This window comes from Bubalus bubalis, chromosome 20 (genome assembly GCF_019923935.1).
Source record: "Bubalus bubalis isolate 160015118507 breed Murrah chromosome 20, NDDB_SH_1, whole genome shotgun sequence".
In the NCBI taxonomy this organism is placed as follows: Eukaryota; Metazoa; Chordata; class Mammalia; order Artiodactyla; family Bovidae; genus Bubalus; species Bubalus bubalis.
This window is the reverse complement of record NC_059176.1, coordinates 47,437,530-47,462,491: the sequence shown is the minus strand read 5'-3', so window position 1 is coordinate 47,462,491 and position 24,962 is coordinate 47,437,530. Positions and strand designations below refer to the sequence as shown.

Below are 24,962 nucleotides of genomic sequence, written 5' to 3'. Positions count from 1 at the left end.
TTCCAGGTTCCCCTTGCTGCCGCTTACTGCTGGGCACATCAGAAATGACCAGCGCGCTGTCCTCCAGACTGGCTGTCACCAGTTTGTATTTCCAGCAGCAGAGGAGGAGGGTTCCCTTTCCTCCACAGCATCTGCGGCATTTAACCTTCGTGGCGTGTGTAACAGTGGCCACTCTGACCGGTGCGAGGTGATGGCTCATTGTAGGACTGACAGGCCTTCCTCAGCGAAGCTGACATCGTGTCATGTGACTTTTTTCTTAAAGGGTGTGAGTTAAAGGTGAAATCAGCTCCCCGAACATCGGCCCAGTTTTGAATTCTTTTTCGTTGACCACCCCTGGGGGACAACTGGAGGGCAGTTGTTACTTACCTCCAGGCCCAGGGACCTTTGGAATAGGACGTGCCCATCAGCACAGTTGCTGTTACAAAGAATGTCCACAAGGAGGCAGGATTTCTTCGTGTCCACCTTCATTTCTCCTTTTTCTGGACATTGTTGTTTGGCAGTAGAGTTGCTTTCTGACATTGTGTTTGTTTCAGGCATATGGGAGCTTGATTCACTTATACACAGACGTTTATCAGTCCCTTTGGGGTTCTCTTTCCCATATAGATGATTAAAATGTGTTCCATAGACTACCCTGTATGTTTCAATGTATTTATTTTGATCAACTGTTCAATATATATAAATGAGCATGTGGTATTTGCAAAATCTTAACTTATCCCTCAATCCTAAGATCTTTTTGGATAATCATGTTTGTTTTCTAAGCTTGTGAGTCTGTTTCTATTGCATAATATCCGACATTTGCATTCATTTCAAAACTATACCTGTTGGCCATGCCCTGTGGTATTTGTCTCTCTCTCTGACTTCCATTACTGAGTTTGGTAATCACTGTCCATCCACGCTGCTGTCAATGGCATTATTCTGTTCTGATTCACGGCTGAGCAGTATTCCAGTGCAGAGGTGCACTACTCGGTCCTCATTTTTCTGTCGATGGATTTCTTGGTTGAATTTGTTGCAGGGAAAAGGAAGAAAAAGAGGAACGAGTTTTTTCTTTCACTTTCCTGAGAACACAGACGATAAAGAGAACAGTGAGCAGACCCGAACATTCCTAGTTTTTTCACTTTAATGCTCCTAACTCTGCGTGTCTGTGACTAAGTTTGCTTTTCTGCCCCCTAACTCTGCAGGAGCCACACTTTGCACCCATTTTCCTTTGACTCTGTGCTAAATACATCCCCTATCTGGTGTTTACTCTTCCGCTTGTAGTTGCACCTCAGAAAGAAGGCCGCAGAGCCCCCAAACCCCAGACTCAATTACTTGGTTACTGATGTCAGCCTATGACTGTCTGAAATGATGCAAGAGGAAGGAATCAAGACCCTATTAGCTTTCCTCGTGACTGATTCCTGACTGAAGCCCTCATCTTATATAAGCCCCTAACCTCCTCATGGTGGGGAGGCGCACAGTTCTTGAGGCACAAGCCTCCTGTATTCCTCTCTCCACTGGCTGAGAATTAAAGTCACTTTCTGTTTCCTCCAAACTCTGTCTCCGTAATTTTTATTTGGTTTCACTGGGCAGAGAAGGCCATTATTTTGTCCAGCAGCAATTCTAGTTCTTGGCCATTGTTAACCGTGCTGCCCTGAAAAGAGGGGTGCGTGGGTCATTGTGAATTCTGATTTTCTTTGGGTCCACGTCCAGATGTGGGATTGTCGGACCATGTGGTTTCTGGATATTAAGTTTATAAAGGACCTGCTTGCCGGTTTTTATAGTTCCTGCACCCATTTACATCCGCACCAAGACTGTAGTAGTTTCCCTTTTGCCTCCATGCTCTGCAGCACAGGTTCGTTGTAGATGTTTCAGATGGTGGCCATTCTGACCAGTGTGAGGTGACTTTTCATAGTAGTTTTGATTTTGTTGTCATTGTTCACTCACTCAGTTGTGCCCTACTCTTTGCAACCCCATGGCCTGCAGCGCCCCAGGTTCCCTTGTCCTTCACCATCTCCTGGAGGTTGCTCAAACGCGTGTCCATTGAGTCGGTGATGCCATCCAACCATCTCATCCTCTGTCGTCCCCTTCTCCTCCTGTCCTCATTCTTTCCCGGCATCATGGTCTTTTCCTATGAGTCGGTTCTTCATATCAGGTGGCCAAAGTATTGGAGCTTCAGCTTCAGCATCAGTCCTTCCAATGAATATTCAGGACTGATTTCCTTTAGGACTGACTGGTTTGATCTCCTTGCAGTCCAAGGGACTCTCAAGAGTCTTCTCCAACACCACAGTTCAAAAGCATCAATTCTGCAGGGCTCAGTCTTCTTTATGGTCCAACTCTCACATCCATACATGACTACTGGAAAATTAGTCATGTAGGACTTTTAATTTCATGGCTGCAGCCACCATCCGTAGTGAATTTGGAGCCCAAGAAATTATAGTGTCCTCATTATACTGCTGCCTGATTCATTTATGACGTACACATACAGCATATCTCTTTTTTTTGGATTCTTTTACCATAGAGGAGTTGCAGAAGGTCTAGCAAAGTTCCCTGTGATGAACATCAGGTCTTTGTGGAATATTTATTAGAGATACAGATTTCTGTGTATATGTTAAAGATACAGATTTTGGTAATATATGTTAGACATACAGACTTTTGTTTATATCTGGAGGAAGGAAGCAAGGAGGGAGATAATCTTGTAGATTATTTCTTACAGATATAGATTTCTGTGTATATGTTAGTGATACAGATTTCTGTGTATTCACAGAGATTCTGAGATTTCTCTATTTGTGGGAGGAAAGTTAAAAAAAAAAGTGAAAGTGTTAGTCAGTCTGTCATGTCCAACTCTTTGCTACCCCATGGACTGTGGGATTCTCCAGACAAAAATACTGGAGTGAGTAGCCATTTCCTTCTCCAGGGGATCTTCCCAACCCAAGGATGGAACCTGAGTCTCCTGTGGCTCCTGCATTGGTAGGAACAGCCCCAGAGCCCTTGTTAATTGGAGGTGCTCGTAAACACGCAGTGGGCAAGTTGTAGTCACAGGAAACGTCCACAAGGCGGCAGCACTTCTTCATGCCCAACTCTGGTTCCACCTGCAACCACAGCCTTAGGGCAAGCGGGCTTCCTGGTCTATGAATGAGTGAAATGTGCCTGAGCAAACATCCAGAGGCTTGTGTCTCACTAGTGCTTCCCCCTGAAGCTGCGCCCCTTCCCCTCCAGCCTCATCTGAAACTGGGGCACGGCTCCCTGCTGAGGCTGCGCTCTTAGGAAGGAGGCTTCAGCTGGGGACTCCAGCACCAGTGAACCTGGATTCTTGGTGACTTTACCCTGGTCCAGAGGGTCAGGCCACCATCGTTAGGGGGCACTAGGGATTCTGGTTCCAGCCAGGGAAAGCCAGACAGTGCAGGTTTAACAGGGGTGTCAATGAAGGGCACCTCCCAGCCTGTCTCAACCCCACCCCAATCCAGCCCTGGGACTCAAGTCTACTCAGGTTCCAGGAATGAGTTATCAGCTCAAGTTAAGGAGGTGGCAGGGTATAAACTAGTAATTCCCTTTCTTTAATCTCATGGGTAGCTGTGCTGGGACAGTTTTCCGGTTTGTGCTTGTTGGCAGTGTACAGCCACCTGAGTCAGTTGTGACATACACAGACAGCATATCTGTTGTTTTCTTCAATTCTTTTCCATAGAGGATATTGCACAAACTCAAGTAAAGTTCCGTGTGATGATCCTGAGGTCCTTGTGGAGTGTCTATTAGAGATACAGAGTTTCTGCACAGTGGATGGAAGGAAGGAGATAAAGCCTTTATTTATTCATTTCTTTTGGTTATTTTGTTTGTGTTGGAAATCTCAAAGTATCTTTTTGTCTTGTAAAACAGTTCCCTGTATCTGCTTTTTTAAACTTTCTAGAATGGACTCATATGCTATGGTCTTTCTCTGTCTGGCTGACTTCACTTAGTGTGTGATCTTCCAAGGTCCATCCCTGTGGCTAGCAGTGGTGTTATTTCAGTTTCAATGGCAGTTTCTTTCGGGTGAGTAACAGTCAATTACCTACATGTACTGCACCTTCTATAAGTTTTAGCCCGTGGGCAACATCTTGCTGGTTCTGTGTCTTGGCTATTGTAAGGAGTGCTGCAGTGAAGGCTAGTGTACACATGCCTTTTTGAATGTTGATTTTCTCAGGATATCAGCCCAGGTGTGGGAAGGTCAGATCAGAGGGCTAGCGGTCTAAAGGGGCTGTTTCTATCCAACCCTAGTCCTTCTTTCCTTGTTTGTCTTTTTTGGCCAGGTGTGTGTTTCAATCCTTACAAAATTTTATTTGGGTTGTTTGGTATTGTTTGAGTACAGATCCTTTATCTGATATGTGGTTTGAAAATAGTCTCTTCCAATTTGTGGTTCATTTTTTGATTTTCTGAATGAGGTGTTTCATAGAGTAGAAGTTTTTAATTTTGTAATTTTTATTTTTCTGAGGAAGGTTTTAATTCTCTAAAGAAGTTTATTTTAATTGTATGAAAGTGAGTAATTGGATGGAAGTGAGTAATTCTATGAATATTATTAATGTATGAAAATTATTTATTTTAGGAAAGTTAATAATTTTGTGAAAGTTATTCAATATATGATAGTTATCCAATTTATAAGAGCTATTCATTTTATGGAAGTTTTAATTTTATGGAAATTTTCAATTTTATGGAGGCTATTAATTTTATGGAAGTTATTAATTTTATAGAATATCTATCTATGTAGCAAAGTAAATATTTATCTACCGAGAGATATAAATATCTATCTACCTAAACGTGTAAACATCTATCTACAGAGAGATATAAACAATTCTCTATATATTGATATAAATTTCTATGTACATATCTGTTTATATTCTTTGGCCAGGTATGTATTTCAATCTTTATCAAGTTTTAAGGAACTGTTTGGTATCATTTGAGCACAGATCCTTTCTATGATATGTGTTTTGGAAATAGTCTCTCCCAGTCTGTGGTTCATCTTTTGGAGTTCTGAGTCAGGTGTTTTATTTCATGGCTGCAGTCGCCATTGCAGTGATTTTGGAGCCTGTTTCCATTTCTTCCCCATCTCTTTGCCATAAAGTGATAAAAAGACCAGATACCATGATCTTAGTTTTTTGAATTTTGAATTTTATTCCAGTTTTCTCACTCTCCTCTTTCACTTTCATCAAGAGGCTCTTTAGTTCCTCTTCACTTTCTGCCATTAGGGTGGTATCATCTGTGTATCATTATGGAGTAGAAAAGATGGCAGAGTAGAAGGACGGGTGCCCATCTTCTCCTGCGAGCATTCCAAGTTGCAACACGTTGCTGAACAACCATTGACAGGAGAATGTTGGATCCCACCAAAAAAAATACCCCACATCCAAGGGCAAAGGAGAAGCCTCAGCAAGATGGTAGGAGGGGTGCAATTGCATTTAGAATCAAACCCCATACCTGCCAGAGACGCTCAGAGGGCTCAAACAAAACCTGGTGTGCACCTGGACCCAGAGACCCCACAGAGACTGAGCCAGACCTGCCTTTGACCTGCGGAGACACAGGTCAGCAGTGGCCGCACGGGGATGGGGCTCTGGCTGCAGCAGTCCTGGGAGACGCCGCATGTGGCATGAGTCCTCTTGGAGGAGGTCACCATTAGAGCATAGAGCAGACGACCCATAAATTGGAGAACAATTATATCAAAGAAGTTCTCACACTGTTGCAAAAGTTCTAGGGCCCACAACAGATTCCCCAACCTGGGGATCTGGCAAAGGGACTGAGAACCCCCAGGGAATTTGACTTTGGAGGCCAGTGGGATTTGATTACAGAACTTCTACAGGACTGGGGAAACAGACTCTTGGAGGGCACAGTCAAAACCTGTGTGCACCAGGACCCTGGAGAAAGAAACAGTGACCTCACAAGAGACTGACCCGGACTTGCCTGTGAGTGTCCAGGCGTCTCCAGTGGAGGCGTGGGTCAGCAGTGACCAGGGGCACGGACTATGTCAGTCCTGCGAGCTGCAGGGCGTGCTAGCATAAGCCCTTCTGAAGGAGGTCGCCGTTACCCCTACCATAGTTTGGCCTGGGGCCACAGCCCCACCCTGAGGAGGGAACACAGCCCCACTTGTCAACAGAAAATTGGATTAAAGATTTACTGAGCATGGGCGCACCTGTCAGAGCAAGACCCAGATTCCCCTACAGCCAGTCCCTCCCATCAGGAAGCTTCCACAAGCTCTTATCTTTATTCATCAGAGAGCAGAAAGAATGAAAACCACAATCATAGATAACTAACCAAACTGATCACATGGACCACAGCCTTGCCTAACTCAATGAAACTATGAGCCATGCCATGTAGGGCCACCCAAGATGGGGGTCGTGGTGGAGAGTTCTGACAAAACATGGTCCATTGGAGAAGGGAGTGGCAAACCACTTCAGTATTCTTGCCTTGAGAACCCCATGAACAGTATGAAAAGGCAAAAAGATAGGATACTGAAAGATGAACTCCCCAGGTCAGTAGGTGCCCAATATGCTACCGGAGAAGAGTGGGAAAATAGCTCCAGAAGGAATGCAAGAGGCTGAGCCAAAGTGAAAACAACACCTATGTGGATGTGACTGGTGATGGAAGTAAAGTCTGATGTTGTAAAGAACAACATTGCATAGGAACCTGGAAGGTTAGGTCCATGAATCAAGGTAAATTGGAAGTGGTCAAACAGGAGATGTCAAAAGTGAACATTGACATTTTAGGAATCAGTGAACTAAAATGGACTAGAATAGGAAAATTTAATTCAATGACCATTACATCTACTACTGTGGGCAAGAATCCCTCAGAAGAAATGCAGTAGCCCTCATAGTCAACAAAAGAGTCCTAAATGCAGTACTTGGGTGCAATCTCAAAAATGACAGAATGATCTCTGTTCATTTCCAAGGCAAACCATTCGGTATCACAGTAATCCAAGTCTATTCTCCAACCACTAATGCTGAAGAAGCTGAAGTTGAACAGTTCTATGAAGACATATAAGACCTTCTAGAACTAACACCAAGAAAAGATGTGCTTTTCATCATAGGGGACTGGAATGCAAAAGTAGGAAGTCAAGAGATACCTGAAGTAACAGGCAAGTTTGGCCTTGGAGTACAAAATGAACCAGGGCAAAGGCTAACAGTTTTGCCATGAGAATGCACTGGTCATAGAAAATACCCTGTTCCAACAACGCAAGAGATGACTCTTCACATGGACATCACCAGATGGTCAATACTGAAATCAGATTGATTATATTCTTTGCAGCCAAAGATGGAGAAGCTCTGTACAGTCAGCAAAAACAAGACCAGGAGCCGACTGTGGCTCAGATCATGAACTCCTTATTGCAAAATTCAGACTTATATCAAAGAAAGTAGGGAAAACAACTAGACTATTCAGGTATGACCTAAATCATATCCCTTATGATTATGCAATGGAAGTGACAAATAGACTCAAGGGATTAGATCTGATAGACAGAGTGCCTGAAGAACTATGGACAGAGGTTCATGACATTGTACAGAAGGCCATGATCAAGACCATCCCCAAGAAAAAGAAATGCAAAAGGGCAAAATGGTTGTCTGAGAAGGCCTTAAAATTGCTGAGAAAAGAAGCAAAAGGCAAAGGAATAAAAGGAAAGATATACCCATTTGAATGCAGAGTTCCGAAGAATAGCAAGGAGAGATAATAAAGCTGGCAAAACCAATACAATATTGTAAAGTAATTAGCCTCCAATTAAAATAAATAAGCATATTAAAAAAATAAATTAAATAATGCAAATATTTGGAAAAAAAATAAAAGAAAGCCTTCCTCAGTGATCAATGCAAAGAAAGAGGAAAACAATAGAATGGGGAAGACTAGAGATTGCTTTAAGAAAATTAGAGATACCAAGGGAACATTTCTTGCAAAGATGGGCACAATAAAGGACAGAAACAGTATGGACCTAACAGAAGAAGAAGATATTAAGAGGTGGCAAGAATACACAGAAGAACTGTGCAAAAAAAGATCTTAATGACCCAGATAATCACAATGCTGTGATCACTCACCTAGTCAGACATCCTGGAATGCAAAGTCAAGTGGGCGTTAGGAAGCATCACAATGAATAAAGCTAGTAGAGGTGATGGAATTCCAGCTGAGCTATTTCAAATCCTAAAAGATGATTCTATTAAAGTGCTACACTCAATATGCCAGCAAATCTGGAAAACTGAGCAGTGGCCACAGGACTGGAAAATGTCAGTTTTCATTCCAATCCCAAAGAAAGGCAATGCCAAAGAATGTTCAAACTACCGCACAATTGCACTTACCTCACACACAACAAAGTAATGCTCAAAATTCTCCAAGCTAGGCTTCAACAGTATGTGAACCAAGAGCTTCCAGATGTTCAAAGTGGATTTAGAAAAGGCAGAGGAACCAGAGATCAAATTGCCAACATCCATTGGGTCATAGAAAAAGCAAGAGACTTACAGAAAAACATCTACTTCTGTTCACTGTTAAGTTAAAGCCTTTGACTGTGTTGATCACAACAAACTGTAGAAAATTCTTAAAGAGATGGGAATACCAGACCACCTTACCTGCCTCCTGAGAAATCTGTATGCAGGTCAAGAAGAAATATTCAGAACAGTACATGGCAACATGGAATGGTTTAAAATTGGGAAAGGACTACATCGAGGCTATATATTGTCACCCTGCTTATTTAACTTATATGCAGAGTACATCATGCAAAATACTGGACTGGATGAAGCACAAATTGGAACCAAGACTGCTGGGAGAAATATCAATAGCCTCAGATAAGTAGATGATACCACCATGGCAGAAAGCGAAGAGGAACTAAAGAGCCTCTTGATGAAGGTGAAAGAGGAGAATGAAAAAGCTGGCTTAAAATTCAACATTAAAAAAATGAAGATTGTGGCATCCAGTCCTATCACTTCGTGGCAAATAGATGGGGGAAAAATGGAAATGGTGACAGACTTTACTTTCTTTGGATCCAAAATCACTGCAAATGGTGACTGCAGCCATGAAATTAAAAGACACTTGCTCCTTGGAAGAAAAGCTATGACCAACCTAGACAGCATATTAAAAAGCAGAGACATTAATTTGCCAACATAAGCTAGTCAAAGCTATAGTTTTTCCAGTAGTCATGTATGGATGTGAGCATTGGACTATAAAATAAGCTGAGATTTGAAGAACTGATGCTTTTAAACTGTGGTGTTGGACAAGACTGCTGAGAGTTCCTTGGACTGCAAGAAGATCAAACCAGTAAATCCTAAAAGAAATCAGTTCTGAATATTCATTGGAAGGACTGATGCTGCAGCTGAGACTCCAATACTTTGGCCACCTGATGCAAAGAGCTGACTCATTGGAAAAGACCCTGATGCTGGGAAAGATTGAAGGCATGAGGAGAAGGGGACGACAGAGGATGGAATGGTTGGGTGGCATCACTGACTCGATGGACGTGAGTTTGAGCGAGCTCCAGGTGTTGGTGATGGACAGGGAAACCTGGGTACTGCAGTCCATGGGGTCACAAAGAGTTGGACATGACTAAGCAACTGAACTGAATAGTTACTCCACAGGGAACTGATGTTCGGCACAGAGAACTTTACTCGACCTTGTTCAATAACCTCTTGGCAAAAGAATCAATAGAAAGTAACAAAAACTGTATGTATATGTTATAACTGAATCAGTCCATTGTATACTGAGGACAAGCACAAAACTGCAATTGACTAGACTTCAACATAGCATTGGCATGAGATGAAAGAAAAGAAAAGGAAAGAAAAGAAATTCCCTCCAACCTCCTTGACTTGAGATGCTATCCGACCCCTGGAGCCTGAGGAGGCATGAGACCCAGGGCTGGACTGATGTGGAGTCAAGGTGAATGGTGTCCTTCATAGAGGCTCCCCTTAAACCAGTGCTGCCTGGTTTTCTCTGGCTGGGACCAGAGTCCTAGTGCACCCCAAAGATGGTGGCCTGACCCTCTGGCCTTGAGGACCAGGGTAAAGGCACCACCAGGCGTTGGGGTACCCAGTTGCAGCCTCCTTCCTGAGAGTGAAGCTTAATAGGACCACAGCAGGGAGCGCTGTCCCAGGTGCAGAACAGTCTAGCAGGGAGGGGTGAAGCTTCAGAGGGAAGAAGTAGTGGGACTCAAGCCCTCAGGTGTTTGCTCAGGCACATTTCACTCTTAATTCACAGCCCAAGAAGCTGACTTAGAGTTGGGCATGAAGAAGTGCTGCCGCCTTGTGGACATTTCCTGTACCTACAACTTTACCACCAGCGCTTCAGTTAAGTTCGGTCTCAGTTGTGTCCGACTCTTTGCGACCCCATAGACTGCAGCAAGCCAGGGCTCCTGGTCCATAACCAACTCCCGGAATCCACTCAAACTCATGTCCATTGAGTCGGTGATGCCATCCAACCATCTCATCCTCTGTCGTCCCGTTCTCCTCCCACCCTCAAACTTTCCCAGCATCAGGGTCTTTTCCAATGAGTCAACTCTTCGCATCAGGTGGCCCAAGTACTGGAGTCTCAGCTTCAGCATCAGTCCTTCCAATGAACACCCGGGACTGATCACCTTTAGGATGGATTGGTTGGATCTTCTTGCAGTCCAAGGGACTCTCAATAGTCTTCTCCAACACCACAATTCAAAAACATCAATTCTTCGGCGCTCAGCTATCTTTATAGTCCAACTCTCACACCCCCTACATGACTACTGGAAAAACCATAGCCTTGACTAGACAGACCTTCGTTGGCAAAGTAATGTCTCTCCTTTTGAATATGCTATCTAGGTTGGTTATAACTTTCCTTCCAAGGAGTAAGCGTCTTTTAATTTCATGGCTGCATACCTGGGTCTATATTACGAAAAATCATCACTCAAAATGACACATGCATGACAGCGTTCACTGCAGTGGTACTTCTGGTTGCCAAGACACAGACCCGAGTCGGGCACGGAGAAGTGCTGCCGCCTTGTGGACAGGTCCTATAACTACAACTTGACCACCAGAGCTAAGTTCCGTTCAGTTTAGTCGCTCAGTCGTGTCCTTAATTGCAGCACGCCAGGCCTCCCTGTTCTGTCCATCCCCAACTCCCGGAGTTCACTCACACTCACGTCCATCGAGTCGGTGATGCCATCCAGAGCTAAGGGCACCTCCAATTCACAAGGCTTGTGGGGCTGCTAATGGCGTTGCCCTCAGGAAAGGTCCTGTGGTGGGTATTGCAAAAATAAATTCCAAACACAACCGACTTATGAGAAGTCAATTGAAACAGGCAAATTTTCCCTCATCTTTCAAGGGAAAAAAAAAAAGAAAAAACCAAAAACCAAACAGCCACAAGACAAGATGCTCAAATTCCCTAGTTATTACAGGAGGAATGTCAGTTAAAAGGACAACAAGAAACCAAATCGCATCTGACAGAGAGCCATCCTATCTGCAAACAGTAAATGGTGGAGAGAGCTGAGAGGTGATGGAACATCCCCCCCCCCCCCCCCAGCACACACACACACACACACACGTTCCGTGGGAATGGACATTGGCAACAGTCCCTAGAAAGGATAGCCTCAGTAGGCCAGAAAGAAAATTTGGACAGAGCTAAGCCTAGGATTTTCATACCCACAGCTGGGCCTATATTACAGAAAAACCATCATTCAAAATGACACATGCAAGCCAACATTCACTGCAGTGCAACTTCAAGAGCCAAGATACGAACCCCAAAAATCGTCCATGAACAGATTAAATCTTAAAGAAATGTGGTACTTATACACAATGGGCTTTACTGAGACATGAAAACCACCACTGAAATTATGAAATTCTGCCAATGGTCCCCACAAGGATGGAATTTGGAGGATCATACACTTAAGTAAAGTTAGCAATAGACGAAGAAACTAGAAGATGATGTCTCTTCTAGGCAAAATTTAAAAAAGAAATACAGGGTAAGTAATTTACAACACAAGAAGAGACTCTGAGAATTAAAACACAAAGTTTTCCCAAAAAAAGGGAAAAGCCAGGGATGAATTGGGAGGCTGATACTAAGATATACCCAAAAAGCTGTATCTGTAATAGGTAGTCCACAAGGATTATCTCCTTCTTTCATTCTTCCACATTTACACAGAAATCTGTGTATCTAACAGATGCTACACAAACACAGGGAACTTTTTTGAAATTCTGTAATAACCTCTAGGGCAAAACAATCCAAAAAAGAACAGATATGACATATGTTAATATATATCTTACTGAATCAGGCGGCTGTATAATGACCGCAGGCACCAAATGGCGAATCAACTATATTCCCACATAGCATCACCATTAGATTAAAGGAAAACAAAGAAAGCCAAAGCATAGTTAGTTTCCTCCCACCTCCCTGACTTGGGCTGCTCTCCCATCCCTGGAGTCTGGGCAGCCTTGGATCCCGTGACTGGCCTGGAGTGGGACTGAACAGCCGTGCTGACTGTCCTGAATTGAGCCCCTCTTTAACCTGTGCTGTCTGGCTGCGACCAGACATCCTAGCTCAACCCAAGGATGGTTGCCCGACCCTCTGGCCTTGAGTTTTAAAAAGTAACCTAGACTCCAGGTCTCTTGGTGCTGGGGTCCCCAGATCAATCCTCTTTCCTGTGAGAGGAGCCTCTTAGGCACCTCAGTAGGGTTCTGTGGCCGAGGTAGGGATGAGTCGGGGGGTAAAGAGTGAAGTGAAGCTTTAGGGGGAAGAGGCAGCAGGACACAAGCCCTTGGGTGTGTTCAGCTGCCCAGTCGTGTCTGCACTGGGATCTCCCCATATTGTTGGGGATCTTCCCGACCCAGGGATCGAACTCACATCTCCTGCACTGCAGGCATATCCTTTACCACCTGAGCCACCAGGGAAGCCCTTTGGCTTCCTAAGGGTTTTCTGAACATTTCCTAGGAAAGCACGTCACTTCAGAGATAACGTCCAGCCATCTCCAAAGGTCTCGGCATTTCCTTTTTTCCAGGGCATACGTGACCTTCCAGAGCCCCTCTGGGAGTCAGGAAGATGTAGATAGCCTGTATTTGCAGCAGTGTTGCAGGTCTCTTCCTCAGGACACCAGGCCTGCCCATTCATCAAAGGCCTCTGGGTCTGGGAACTGACTGCAGTCTGGAAATGTGGCAGCTGAGCCACCGGGGAAGCCCAGTGGTAAGTTAATTTGCCTGGTCCTGGGAATGTTTAGTACAGGGGTGGGAAAGTATTTTCACTTCAGCTGTCCAAGCTGAGTGCAGAGGACAACTCAGTCATACTGGAGCAGGTCACGAAGTTTTGGAGGGACACTTACAAAGAAATGAAAGTGACAGCACCCCTTAGGGACGTCTCAGCCTCTTGAGAGAGGTCAAGATAGTTGAAAGTCTGGGATCCCATATAAGTAAGCAAGTAGACAGACAAAAGTCAATTATTTACTCAAGGGAAAACCAAAGCATTTTGCAAGGATGGAATTCATAGTATATATGACTCCACCATGATTATGCATAACTGTAAAAATGGAGTGTAGGGAATTCCCTGGGTAAGGATTTAAGGTTTTATCAAGGCCTCAGAAAGAGGAAGAGAATCAGAGCTACTCGACTCTGAGATTCTGACCTGCAGGCAGTGATGAAAAAAACAGTAATTCTGCAGCATTAACACACTCAGAAGAACATCCCCCAAAGGATGGTCAGAAACAAGGTAGCTTTCACTGCTAAGGACACAAGTTTGATTCCTGGTTGGGAATTAAATCCCACAAGCTGCACAGTGTGGCCAAAAAAAAAAAAAAAAAAAAGAGTGTAATAATAGTTATAATATAAACACCTAAAAATGTTAAAGCTAAAATTATGTTGGGGTGTGTAGGGACTGGATTATAGAGGAGAAAAGCTGAAAAATGGAAGGGACAGTGAATACGTGAGGAGAGTCAGCAGCTCACGAGAGCCCCAGCCGCCTGGTTCTAGACTCACACGTTCGGCACTGGAGGGGCCTGTGATTCTTTCCATGAGTGTTGTGAGCAGACTCTGCTGAAACTTGAAGATGAGCATCAGCATAAAGGGTTGTGAACATGAAAACATGTGACGGAACTAAAGGCTTTGGGTTGGCTAACATGGAGTACGTTTTTGAAACTTTGGTATTTTTTATTGTATGTTGCAATGACTCAGAAGGATTTTGTTGTTTTCACTGAAGAGTCAATCTGTCTTCTCCAGAGACACCAGGGAATGCTTCTTGTTTATTGGCAGCCTTCTTGTTTGTTTATTGGCAGCCTCGGCCACAAACAATAGAATTGCTCCCTCCAAGCCTTGTGTGTGTTGTGAAAGAGAGATGCTTTTAGAAAAACTAGCTAGCTCTCCACCAGAATTGAGGGCCAGGAGGAATATAATGCATTGTTTTCTACTTGCAGAAAAATTAGACACTATGTGTCCATTATCAGAGTGTGCAATGGCAACAATAAGGTATGTAGGGGGAGCCCTGGGGACCCTGGGGGCCCAGCAAGATTTCCCTTACTGCGTCACCAGGCACTCAGATCTAATGGCTTCTGATATTCATTTCTAGGCGGAGACGATAGCTGAATGTGTTCAGACCGACAGTTACACAGGTACGGTGCCCTGTATTCATCCTTAGGGTTCACTGAGGTTTGGAAAAACTGAAAACAGGCCCTACCTCCGATGAGCTCACCTGGTGCGTAGGTGGGACAGTGTTTTCCTAGCGCTGTAGCAGCATCTCTTTCCCCAACTCCCGGGTCCTGAGCACAGGTGGGCATTCTGACAGGTGTCCCGGGCAGGTCTCACCTCCAGTGCGTGCACGTCCGTGAAGCTGTGTTGAGCGGAGTGTGGTCTGTCAGCCTGATGCTTGAAGAGGCAGTGGTGTTGGTGTCGGACCACATGTCTTCAGCAGGGACACCCATCAGACCTGCCTCACCTCAGGGCTGTCTCCGGAGGACTTAAGTGCGGGAGACACCTTACAGACCAGGTTCCCTTTCTACAGACAAGGAGATGAAAAGCCCCATGATTTGCTCTGGGACATCCAGCTAGGAAGCGGTCAGCTGGCACTCAAGCCCAGACGGCCAGCTGCAGGAGTCTGAGGCACGTGCTGGGACAGGTCCCCTGGGGGCCCTGAGAGTGATCAGGCTTTAACCTGAAAAGAAGAAGGCCATGTGGACAGAGGGGCACACAGCACGTGGTCGAGAATGACTGTTACTGAGGAGGAGGGCAGGGAAGCCAGGCAAGTTCCAGACAGGGAGAGGTGGACTGGAGTGAGGGCACGGATGCAGAGGAAAAGCGATCTAGACGTAAGAGGGAGAGTGCAGAGTGTGTTCTAGGAAGAACGGGGCGACGTTGAGACCGATACAAAAGGTCAGTGTGGGAAGGAGGTGGGATCGTGGAGGGTCCTTCGGTATTGGGGGGAAATTAGGATCTCCATCTGGAGGCAGCAGCCTCAGTCGTCTTCACATCCCCGATGCCTGCCGTAGAGCCTGACCTGCCCCAGGCGCTCAGCGAATGTTTGCTGAGTGGCAGAAAGGGAGAAGAAGGAGGGAACTGCAGGAGGTCACAGCGCAGCTTCTCAGCCTGCTTTTTGGACACTGATCTCCTTGGAGCTCAGAGAGAGGAGAGGAGACTCTGCAGTCTGAGTGGTTAGAGTAGGTGTGGCTGGACAGGGTAATGAGCATTTGGGCGAGGCACCATGTCCCTGGTTGGAAGTGGAGGAGTGGAGTCAAGGCTGTTCCTGAGACAGGAGAGCTGTGCCCATGCAGCCCATGTGTGGTCAAGACTGCAAGAGATGAACGGCCCACTCCAGTATTCTTGCCTGGAAAATCCCATGCACAGAGGAGTTCATAGGGTCTCAAAAGAGTCAGACATGACTGAGCACACACACACATCTGGTTTGTCAGCCTCTGTATCATTTCTGCACAGAAGTATCAAATTAGATAAAGTATTTTAAATATTGTCATTTATAGAAACTCATTATGAAACAGGTGTGACCAGAGATTGGAAGGCAGCGTATATCAGGAGCCTAAAAGTGTTATAGTTTGTCTCAGAATTTATGTTAAATAATAACAGTGGAAAATTATGAGTGTGACTTGCAGAACACTCAACAATAAAATCTAGATCATCTAAATCAGCAACAGGTCAAACCTTAGGGCAAAATTCCTTTACATCTGTGAATCAGTGAAGCATGACATCAACCTTGCTTCCAAAATGCAGCGATGGGATAGGCTTATTGTCAGGCAAGTGTATGCTCCTCGGTTCCGCCTCGTCACAACATAGATTTGGGGTGACGGACATTAAAGCCCTCGGCATGTCACAGCTCTCGGGTCTTGGAAAGACTGTGTTATAGCTCTCAGGTCGCGAACGGACCGTGTTATAGCTCTTAGACAAATCGGTGTTACAGCTCTGTGTTACAGCTCTATTTTATTTAGAAAATAGCAGGAAAATCCATCCTTGAGGCGTGAGGGCATGTCGACCCAAAGACGCAAAAAGAGCACCCCGGTGTGTGGGGGAGAGACAGAGTGAGAGCGAGCCCTTTGGCTTCTCTTTTTATATGTTTTTTCCTCCCCACAGGCCTGCCCTATGTAAATTGGGCTGGCCAGGAGTGTTGTTTGTCCTAGCTGAGGTCCTCATTCCAGTCCTCTGACCTTCCTTTGTTCTATTTTCATGGGCTTTTCCCGTCCTTGTCTTTTAGCCACCGCCATTCTGGACTCCTGTTTCCTATTCTAACTACCTAGCATTCCCCCCTTAAGAGATGGGAGGCCCAATTCTTTGGGAATAGGGGCGTCGAGGTCTTTCTGGTTACTTCCTGCTGAACTGGGATGGCGAGGGGTATTGGGCCTCCCCCTCAGCTAGTCTCAAGCCTCAGAGTCCTTATAGCGGTGTCCATCTAAGGGTGAGTGATATTTTCCGTGGTCAGCTGTAGTTTTATATCTTTGTTGAGCTGGCACTGCATGTTGTAGCTTGTTGACCTGGGCAGAGACAAAACAGGTTAGACAACTGATAATACATGGAGCAATCATAAGCAGCATCAATATGGTATAACAGGGACTGCTGCTGCTGCTGCTGCTGCTGCTGCTGCTAAATCGCTTCAGTCGTGTCTGACTCTATGCAACTCCATAGACGGCAGCCCACCAGGCTCCCTCATCCCTGGGATTCTCCAGGCAAGAACACTGGAGTGGGTTGCCATTTCCTTCTCCAATGCATGAAACTGAAAAGTGAAAGTGAAGTCGCTCGGTCGTGTCCGACTCTTAGCGACCCCATGGACTGCAGCCCACCAGGCTCCTCCATCCGTGGGATTCTCCAGGCAAGAGTACTGGAGTGGGTTGCCATTGCCTTCTCCGATAACAAGGACTAGTAGGGGCATTCAGTTCAGTTCAGTTCAGTCGCTCAGTCGTGTCCGACTCTTTGCGACCCCATGAATCGCATTAGCCAACTCCAAATTCCCATTGCCAGGATGGCTCAAGTCCCTCCCTGTTCAGGGATCAGAGTATCTATCTCCTGTCTGTTTTGGAGTACAATCCCTGCCAAGCTGTGTTGGCTCTATAGAGCTATCCTGAGAAATCTTATCCCCAGAAACCAGACTTTGGGGGTGTTCACTAGAATGGCACTCATCTGTAGTCCTGAATAGGTATCTGAGCTCTCCCAGGGCTCACAGGTGTATTGAGTGTCCTCTTCTGTTTTCTTCCATGGCTTGACTCATGAGCAGTGAATCCAGGAGTCATGTCCTGGTACCTTGACTGCTGTGGGGGTAGAAAGTATTACAGGGTAGGGGCCCTTCCATGCGGGCTGGAGTTGAGCCTTTGGGGACCATCTTTCCAGACTTTAATTAGGACTTGAGTCCCTGGAGCACATAGAGGTGACTCCTTAGAATCTTTTGGGTCCTGGTTTATACCCCACAAGCATATATCCTGTTGGAATTGCCCAATGGCCATGGTATAAGACAGGAGGGTCTGAACCTTTGGATCTAGGAAGAGGTCATTGACATAAACAAAAGCTCTCCCATATAGCATCTCATAAGGACTAAGACCAACCTGTTCCTTAGGGGCAATACAGGTGCGGAGGTCTCCTGGGTTATCTTTTTTATTGCTGATTTTAAGAATTGGTTGGCTCTTTCTACTTTTCCTGAAGACCTCCTGAGGCCTCCAGGCACAATGGAGATAATAAGGAATGCCCAGTGCTTTAGAGACCCCTTGGGTGACCTTAGAAGTAAATGATGTCCCATTGTCACTTTGTAATGACCTGGGCAGACCAAATCTTGGAATGATTTCATGGAGCAGTTTTTTTTACCACCTCCTCAGCCTTCTCAGTCCAGGTGGGAAAGCCTTCAATCCATCCTGTGAATGTATCTATCATGACTAATAGGTATTTATACCCTTGAGAAACTGGCATCTGGGTGAAGTCCATCTGCCAGTCCTCTCTGGGTAGGCCACATGTCGTTGGATGGGCTGGGCCAGCTGGGGTCTTTGAACTCCTTGGGGGTTGTTTAATTGGCAAGTGGGACAAGAGGAGACAACTTTCCTTATAGTTGTTTGGATGCCTGTTCCTCTGAAGGACCTTTCTAGTAATCTTTGGAGGGCCTTTTCCCCTAAATGAGTAGTGGCATGTAAGGAGTTAACAAACTTCTATTGGAGGTTCCCAGGCAGAAAAAGAAGTCCCTCCTTTTGGAACCACCCCCATATGATCTTGAAAGCCCTCACTCTAAGCTTTAAGAGTCTCACCTTCAGTATATGAAGGAGTTTTGGCAAATTAGTCTGTGGAACTAAGATGGCCTATTAGGTCATTGTTCTGTAACTCTGCTCTCCTAGCTGCCTGATCAGCTGCTTGGTTCCCTCGTGCCACTTCCGTGCTCCCTTTTTGGTGTTCTTTACAGTGGGAGACTGAAACCTCAGTGGGCAGATGGACTGCCTCCAAGAATCTAAGAATTTGATCACCATATTTGATTGGGGACCCTCGGGTGGTCAAGTGGCCCCTTTCTTTCCACATAGCGGCATGTGCATGTAGCACCAGAAAGGCAGACTTGGAGTCAGTGTAAATAGCTACTCTTTTTCCTTTTCCCAGATCTAAAGCTTGAGTCAGGGCTATGAGCTCAGGTGATTGGGCTGAAGTACCTGGTGGCAGAGGCTTAGCCTCTATGATCTCAAAATTGGAGACTACTGCATACCTGGGCTCTTCTTTTTCCATCCAAGACAAAGCTGCTTCCAGCAGTGTACCAGATTTCCTCAGGATTGGTCAGAGGATCTTCCAATAATCCCTCTTGGGGTTTTGTTCAGTGGTCCAAGGTTTCTAGACAAGAATAAAAGGGGAGAGAGCCCTCGGAGGGTAGGCAGAAGGGTGGCTGGGTTAAGAACCTCACACGGGGATATAGTGAGGCCCAGATTTTCCATCAGCATTACTTGATATCTGAGGATTCTTTGATCAGACATACATAAATGGCCTCTCCCATTTAGGAGTTGTTTTACGTGGTGGCTGGTAAAAATAGTTAGTTTGCCCCCAAAGGAGAGTTTTAAAGCATCTTCTATCATGATTGCAATAGCTGCAAGGTTTTGAAGGTGGGGGGAAGGGGGGAGGGCAGCCTCGGGCAGTTGGATCGAGCCTCTTAGATAAGTAAGCTACAGGCTGGGGCTCAGATCCCAACCTTTGAGTTAACACTCCCAAGGCTATTCCCTCTCTTTCATGGACATAAAGTTGGAATGCTTTTTCTGGGTCTGACAACCTCAAGGCAGGTGCCTGAGTTAAGGCCTGCCTTTTTATTGTAGCCTCTGCCTTCTTTTGAGGAGTTCACCACATCAGTGGGATTGAATCAACCCATCTGTTTAAGCTTTCATATAAGGGCTGGGCAATTAGACCATAGTTGGGTATCCAGATTCTACAATACCCAGTTAGCCCCAGGAAAGCTCGCAATTGTTTTCGAGTCGTGGGGGAGGACAACTGGAGGATTCCTTGTACCTGATAAGAGGACAGCCTCCTGGACCCATGTGTAATCTGAACTCCCAGGTAAGTGACCTTTGTCTCAACCATCTGTTCCTTAGCATGGGAGACTTTATATCCCCTTTCTGCCAAAAAGTTTAGAACCTGAATTGCAAGTTGTTGGGCATTTTTCTCATCTGGAGAGCAGATTAGTAGGTCATCTACGTAATATTTTCCCATTAGGTCCCAGGTCCAGATCTAGGAGATCCCGGCTGAGGGCCTGTCCAAACAAGTTGGGCCTATTTCCGAACCCCTGAGGTAATACTATCCAAGTCATCTGTTGGTGTTTTTCTCCTGGGGCCTCCCACTCAAAGGCAAAAAGATATTGGGATATTATCAATAACCTCAGATATACAGATGACACCACCCTTATGGCAGAAAGTGAAGAGGAACTAAAAAGCCTCTTGATGAAAGTGAAAGAGGGGCGGCGCTGCCGTTTGCCCAGCCAGTCGGCTCCTTTTTGAGAGTGGTTGCTCGGTTTCCTGGGCTTGGAGGGGGACTGGGTTTGTGGCTGGAGGGCTCAGGCTGGTGCGAGGCGGACGCTGCGGTCAGTCGTGGTTCCTGGGCGATGGCGATTTCCGCGGGCGCCCGGTCTGCGCCTGGCCTCTCGGCGCCCCATGGCGTCCGGGTCCGTGGCCCGGCCTTCTTGGGGGACGGTCATGGCGTCTCAGCCGAATTCATCTGCGGGGGTAGGGATGAAGGGGGGAGGAGCGTCGAGGTGGTGGTGAGATGCAGACCATTTAATTTGGCAGAACGGAAAGCTAATGCCCATTCAGTAGTAGAATGTGATCATGTGCGGAAGGAAGTTAGTGTTCGAACTGGAGGACTGGTGGACAAAAGCTCAAGGGAAACATACACTTTTGATATGGTTTTTGGAGCAAATACTAAACAAATGGACGTTCACCGAAGTGTTGTTTGTCCAATTCTGGATAAAGTTATGGGCTATAATTGCACTATTTTTGCATATGGCCAAACTGGCACTGGAAAAACCTTTACAATGGAAGGTGAAAGGTCCCTAATGAAGAGTATACTTGGGAGGAGGGTCCTTTGGCTGGTATAATTCCACGTACTCTTCATCAGATCTTTGAGAAACTTACTGATAATGGTACTGAAATTTCAGTCAAAGTGTCGCTATTGGAAATCTATAATGAAGAGCTCTTTGATCTCCTTAATCTGTCTTCTGATGTTTCTGAGAGGCTGCAGATGTTTGATGATCCCCGTAACAAGAGGGGAGTGATAATCAAAGGTTTAGAAGAAATTACAGTACACAACAAGGATGAAGTCTATCACATTTTGGAGAAGGAGGCAGCAAAAAGGACAGCCGAGCAACTTTGATGAACGCCTACTCTAGTCGATCCCACTCAGTTTTCTCTGTTACAATACTTATGAAAGAAACCACAGTTGATGGAGAGGAGCTTGTTAAAATTGGAAAAGTTGAACTTGGTTGATCTTGCAGGCAGTGAGAAGAACATTGGCCGTTCTGGAGCAGTTGACAAGAGAGCTCGGGAAGCTGGAAATAGCAGTCAGTCCCTGTTGACTCTGGGAAGGGTTATTACTGCTCTTGTAGAAAGAACACCTCATGTTCCTTATCAAGAATCTAACCTGACTAGAATCCTCCAGGACTCTTTTGGGGGACATACAAGAACGTCTTATCATTGCAAAAGTTTCTCCTGCATCTCTCAATCTGGAGGAAACTCCGAGTACCTTGGAAACTGAGTACATTGCTCTCATGGAGCAAAGAACACACTCAATAAGCCTCAATTAACCAGAAACTCATACTCAATTAACCAGAAACTCACCAAGAAAGCTCTGTTTAAGGAATATACAGAAGAGATAGAGTGTCTGAAACGGGATCTTGCTGCAACTCGTGAAAAAAATGGAGTGTACATTTCTGAAGAAAATTTAAGAACGCAGGAAACTATGAAACAGGAAGGTCTGGTTCCTTCAGAAAATTGCAGACAAAATCCCTCTCCTCGGACAGCACAGGAAGGAGCCCTGCAGCAAAGCCCAGGGCTCGGAACCCTGCAAGCTCGCCCTACCTGCATCTCACCACCACCTGGATGTTCTTCCCCTTTTGGTCTTTCTTTTTCGCGGATGGGTTCGGCTGGAATGCGGCGACTGTCCCCTGGGAGGGCCAGGTCGCGGGATCGGGCACCGTGGGGTGTGGAGCGGCTTGACTGCTGGGGCGGACCTGGGTGCCCTCCTCACCTGGCGGGTGCTGGCGTGCCTGCGGAGGTCGCTGTCGCCCACGAACCGTGACTGACCGTAGCGTCTGCCCCACACTGGCCAGAGCCTTCCAGTCGCAGACCTGGTCTCCGTCCCTGGCCCGGGGGACCAGGCAACCACTCGGCGCCTCACTTTTGGAAGGGAGCCAACTGGCCGGGGCAATGGCAGCGCTGGCGGTCAAAGCACCATGGGACGCAGTGTCCTCACCAGACCCCGCTCCAGGGCGTGGCCCGCGGAAAAGCAAATATCTGGTCTTTCGGTGCCAGCTGGGAACTCGTAGTCTAGTGGGAGACTGTCCCTGAGTAGTGAACGAACGTCTCTAGGCCAGAGTTTCCTCATCTGCAGAATGGGACTGACAGCAACTGTCTCAAACTGTTGTGTGAAAATTTCTGAGCTGGTGAGGGTAAATAGTTTAGGCTAGAACGACCATGTAAGCGCTCGGGAAACCTAGCTGTGATTGTAAATGATATTAGAGAATTGTAAGATAGTGCTGTGGAAGCACAGAAAAGAGAGGTCCAAAGCAAGTCCCTTTCTCGGAGGAAGGGTCCAGAATCGTCTTGAAAAATAATTAGGAAATGTTAAGGCTACCACGGGTACTAAATCATGATGAAAAAGACACAATGTTACTTTAGGACTATGAATTTATCCTTCGAGTGATGAGAACTCATCCTCGCCAAATGATTCCAAGCAAGAAAGCAAGGTTAGATTTGCGTTTTCTGACCACGGTCCTGCAGTAGCTGTTGCAGGCTCAATCTACGTGGCACAGCATCCCACAGGCCTCTCAAGGAGGTTGTGCAAACGCCTGTGGTCATCAGCCTACAACTCCCTGCAGGCAACACTACCCGGCTCCTCTGGCGCTCAGTGACCACCGGCTTCCGTAGGAGTACTCTGGGCGTTTTGGCAGTGTTTATGGTTACTCGACCAGATTAGATGTGGGTCGCAGACCCAGGAAATAAAGAATCATGGGCCTGTGCTAAAAAAAAAAAAAAGAAAAAGAAAAAAAGAAAGTGAAAGAGGAGAGTGAAAAAGTTGGCTTAAAGCTCAACATTCAGAAAATTAAGATCATGGCATCTGGTCCCATCACTTCATGGGAAATAGATGGGGAAACAGTGTCAGACTTTATTTTTCTCGGCTCCAAAATCACTGCAGATGGAGATTGCAGCCATGAAATTAAAAGACGCTTATTCCTTGGAAGGAAAGTTATGACCAACCTAGACAGCATATTGAAAAGCAGAGACATTACTTTGCCAACAAAGGTCCATCTAGTCAAGGCTATGTGGTCATGTATGGTTGTGAGAGTTGGACTGTGAAGAAAGCTGAGCACTGAAGAATTGATGCTTTTGAACTGAGGTGTTGGAGAAGACTCTTGAGAGTCCCTTGGACTGCAAGGAGATCCAACAGGTCCATTCTAAAGGAGACCAGTCTTGGGTGTTCATTGGAAGGACTGATGCTGAAGCTGAAACTCCAATACTTTGGCCACCTGATGTGAAGAGTTGACTCATTGGAAAAAACCCTGATGCTGGGAGGGATTGGGGGCAGGAGGAGAAGGGGACGACAGAGGATGAGATGGCTGGATGGCATCATTGACTCGATGCACATGACTTTGGGTAAACTCCGGGAGTTGGTGATGGACAGGGAGGCCTGGCGAGCTGCAATTCATGGGGTCGCAAAGAGTCGTATATGACTGAGTGACTGAACTGAACTGAACTGGTGCAAAAAAATGCATCTTTGAGATCCAAGACTGTAAACCACTTGGCACTGGGTGGGATTTCTCCCAAAATTACATAGGGATTGGGTACTGTGGGATGGAGGGGGACTACAGCTTCATTTATGATCCAGAGATCTTGAACCATTTGCCAGGTTCCATCCTTTTTCTTTACTGAGAGGATTGGGGTGTTACATGGCGAACTGGTGGGGACCAATAGCCCACAAGCAAGGAATTTATTTATTAAAGGCTGTAGTCCCTCATGAGCCTCTCTTTTGAGAGGATATTGTTTCCAGTTAGGAAACCGAGTGGGATCTTGGAGAACAATGATGACCAGTTCAGCTTGGTGGGCTTGTCCAGGAATCCCCTGGTCCCACACATGGGGGTTAATTTTGTCTTCCCATAGTTTTTGGTCCCTCTCTACTAGAGAAGGTGTAATGGGTTCTTCAGTAGTAATCAGAAGCTGTAGGGCTCTAGGGGCTGAAAAGCTTCCCATCACAAGGCTTTTGCCCAGTTTAGTGAGTGTATCTCTTCCCAATAAGGGAGTAGGACACTCAGGGACCATCAGAAACTGGTGGGAAAATATTTCTCCATCCCAGCAATAAAGAAGTGCTTGAGTGAATCTTTTAGTAGTTGTTTTTCCTGTAGCACCCAAAATGGTACAGGTTTGGGAGGAGAAGGCTCCGGAGCAGGAGATCAAGACAGAGTAGGTAGCCCCCGTGTTAACCAAGAAATTCTCAGACCTACCTGCCACTTCCAGCTGCACCCTTGGCTCCAGCCCCGTGATGGTTATCTGTGACAGGCGGGCTGGCTGGAGCGGGCCGCTTCAGTCCTCTTGAACCATCGTGAGGGAAGGCTTGGCGCTTGACCTTGAGGCTCTTGGGTCCCCAGGGCAGAGTGCCGCCCAATGTCCCAGTTGATGGCATTTGTAGCAAGCCATTTTAGAAGACTTGTCACTGTTTGGACTCTCTTTGGCCCAATGCTCCGCCTGTCTACAGATTAGGCATCTGTCTCGTGCCTTGTCCTTCAAGGACTCGGGATTTGCCATAGGGCTTCCCTGGAGGGTGGCCAGCATCTGGGCATGCCTTGTCTCTTTCCTTCTCTCCCTCTCCTGGGCCTTGGCCTCCTTCTCCTGTTCTCTGTTATAAAAGGTATTGGTGGCT

At 46.1% G+C, this 24,962-nt stretch overlaps 1 pseudogene; it reads left to right on the top strand.

The window, feature by feature from the left end:
- The first annotated feature begins 20,527 nt into the window (after positions 1–20,527).
- On the top strand, positions 20,528–22,127 carry LOC102405628 (annotated as a pseudogene).
- The last annotated feature ends 2,835 nt before the right edge of the window (positions 22,128–24,962 follow it).